The following is a 3,513-nucleotide window of genomic DNA, read 5'->3' on the forward strand; positions in this document are numbered from 1 at the left end:
GCTCCTGCTTCCAGGAGTTCCTGTCTTGACTTCCTTCAGGGATGAACAAGTAATGTGGTAGTGTAAACTAAAATAAACCCTTTCCTCCCCATCTTGCTTTTTGGATATGGTGTTGGTCACAGCAATAGAACCCCTAAATAAGACAGTGATCCTCAGCTCCATGATAAGTTTAGGACCAGGCTTGGATGCCTGAAACACTCTATCCAAACACCAAACAAAGAAGCAAACAAAATCCTCAAGGTTTGGATTAATTCTACCCATACTTTCTAAGCCACTCAGACCCTCAGGAGTAATTAATCCCACTCAAAATGAATACTTCTTAGCCCGACAGTGGTGGTACACACCTTTAATCCCAGCATTTGTGAAGCAGAGGCAGGTGGATCTCTGAATCAGAGGCCAGGCAGGACTACAGAGTGAGTTATAGGATTTTCAGGGCTACATAGAGAAATCTGTCTCAAAAAATCAACCAAACAAACAAACAAACAAAAGAACCCACTTCTTGTCTTTAACTGTGGCTTTATACTTTATAATAATTTATTAAGGGGTAACATAAGAATTAAATTTCTTTTCCTTTTTTCTTTTTTGTTTTTTTTTTCAAGACAGGGTTTCTGTAGCAGGAATCTTAAATGGTCTTATTAGTAAAAACAAACCTGAGGCCGGTTATTCGGGTGAATGCTGGAAGATCAGAGAAGCAGAACAAGCCACAACTACTTCACCTCATCAGTTCCTCAGCTAATCCTGTTTCCTCAGACTGGAAGCCTCTGAGTCCTCATCCAGAATGAATCTCAGCTGAACTGTGCTGCTCAAAGCCTAAAAGCTTAACCAGCCAAATGTTTCTAGTTTCTTGTCCTCACGCCTTATATATCTTTCTGCTATCTGCCATCACTCCCTGGGATTAAAGGCTCACTTCTTGGGATTAAAGGCATGTGTCACCATGCCTGGCTGTTCCCAATGTGGTCTTGAACTCACAGAAATCCAGAGGAATTTCTGCCTCTGGAATACTAGGATTATAGGCATGTGCTACCACTCCACTGCCTATCCTCTATGTTTAATATTGTGGCTGTCCTGTTCTCTGACCCCAGATAAGTTTATTAGCGTGCACAGTATTTGGGGGAATATAATACCACCACAGGTTTCTCTGTGTATTTTTGGAGCCTGACCTGGATCTCACTCTGTAGACCAGGTTGGCCTTGAACTCACAGAGATCCGCCTGGCTCTGCCTCCCAAGTGCTGGGATTAAAGTTGTGCACCACCTCCCCCCCCGCAAGAACTAAATTTATATAGATTGCATTTGTTTTATTAAGAATTTGAGGTTGCCAAGTTTATTAAAGTATGCCTATTTTTTATTGATAAAAATACTTGTAATTTTTGTTAGATTTAAAAGATAAAACATTTTTTTAGAACTGTCAGGATGAGACCTATTTTCTGACCATGGTGTAAGAAAAATTTTAAAAATGTTCAACAATTATCAAAAATGACTGCAATTTCATATCTGAATGCCTAATAATCATAATTGTTTTAGTAATTAATTGAGTCAAGTTTTTTCATGTCTCACATTGCTTCTCTTCAGTGTGTTGCTTGTGTTGACTTCCTAAGTTCTCAGGTGACATAATGGCTTGAACATCATTAAATAAAGATCTCTGGCTTGAGAAGAATTTGCATAGCATTTGTCAGGGCTCCAACGCTCTAGAAATAAGCTCAGATTAGACACAGGACTTGTATAATCAATGCTTTAAAATGGAACAACCCATTTGAGTCAACTTTACATAAATATACCATCGATCTACAGATTTACTAATTACAGCTCCTCATTTTGAGCATGTCTGAAGCCTTTTTTACAAATTACATTTAGTCCACTTGATGGTATAATTTGATTATTTCATGATCGATATAAATAGGAGTAAGGAATTAAAGTAATGGTTTCTGTGAAGGAGCAATTTGCTTAATGCCTGCTCAGAAGGAAAGACCACAAGCACAAACATAAAAGCCAAAATACCATCTGTGCACTTTTGACTAGAAGTAGATGTGATCATATTAAGGCATAAAAAAATAGTAGAAGTGAAAAAAAATCATGTGGAATACAAGGTTGAGTTGGAGATAAAATGTAGACAATCTCTTATTGGGATCTATATTAGAGCTATTATCCAACTATCCCTAAAATTATCATTTTTCTTGAAACTAAATAATATTATAAGCTCTATTCATTTGGGGTTCCTTTGAATATAAGCTTATTTAAAACTGAATGTGTGTGTGTGTGTGTGTGTGTGTGTGTGTGTGTGTGTGTTAATCAAATAATCCAGTCATAGGACATACTGAAATTCACTTTGTTCTAGAAAGAAAGACCATAAATTTGGTGTAGATAATTGAAATTGAGACATTTTAAAATATCAAAGATGTGTAACATAATTTGAATACAAAAGTTTGAACCTCAGAAAAATTTTCTGGATAAAAGGAGACACAATAGGCTAATCATGAAGACTTTCGGGGAAGAGGACATTACCCTTTCTTTCCACTCAGTAGGAAGAGCATGGTCTTAACTAAATTTTTATGTGGCACAGAGCCCTTTTTATTAATTGATGGATTGTGGCAGTGCTGTTATGTGCTTAACACGACAGTTAAGCATTTGTAAAACTCTTCAAAGAACTTTAGACAATGAAGAAGAAAAAGAAATAATCCTCTTGAGCAAAGTTAGCAAAGAAAGGGAGCAGAAGACAAAGAATAGAATATTTTAATATCTCTTGAGAATACAGAGGCAGCATGAATCTTTAAGCAGAGGTAATTACAAAAATTTAAATTTAGAAGTTTTTGGATAAGTCCATATTGTAATTTCCATAAACTATAGAATATAGAATATCATCATCATCATCATCATCATCTCTTATAATACAACAACAGCAAAGCACAGATCAAAAGCAACACAGAATTTAACACATTCGACAGACAGACTGTAGTGGAATAAAAAGGATAGCAGGCATAAGGTAGTGCAAGTAGGTATCTTGGAAAAGCCAAGAAATAAGGGTATACAGCAAAATCTTGAGTTGTAAAGCTTGAGCACAGGATTAGGTCTGGATAGAATACCAAAACAGAAGGCTTTTGTCCTGTTTTCAGTATCATACATGATCATCAAATAGCTGTTATGATGTTCACATCTAACTGCAAATTCTGAATTCAGGGAAGATTTTCCCCTTGGAGTTATTTTAGGTCAATTTGGAATTCCCTAAATGGGTTATCTCCATCAAACTTCTCACCTTGGGTCTCAGGGATCAATGTGGAAGAGGAGTCTAGATGTTGTGGAGGACTCAAAGGAAACATGTCTTCCAGAGACAACAGACTGATGGTCATATGAAATACATGACTTCATAGAGACTGTGACAGCACTCAGAGGACTGCACTATTTCAAGCCAGGCAGGGGCCCAGCCCTGAAAGGAGGAAGTGGGCATGGGCAAAACCTGCCTAACCAAATAACTGATAACCTATGTTGAAGGAAAAATTAGTTTTCTTCCATGGAGTTTC

At 37.0% G+C, this 3,513-nt stretch overlaps 1 non-coding gene across 1 annotated transcript; it reads right to left on the reverse strand.

Annotated features, from left to right (window-relative positions):
• Positions 1-3,096: 3,096 nt before the first annotated feature.
• On the reverse strand, positions 3,097-3,244 carry LOC131907555 (small Cajal body-specific RNA 16). The gene has a single exon (XR_009378458.1). It is a non-coding gene; the product is annotated as a small Cajal body-specific RNA 16 (non-coding RNA).
• Between the last annotated feature and the right edge of the window lie 269 nt (positions 3,245-3,513).

The sequence above is a fragment of the Peromyscus eremicus genome, chromosome 3 (assembly GCF_949786415.1).
Source record: "Peromyscus eremicus chromosome 3, PerEre_H2_v1, whole genome shotgun sequence".
Lineage (NCBI taxonomy): Eukaryota > Metazoa > Chordata > Mammalia > Rodentia > Cricetidae > Peromyscus > Peromyscus eremicus.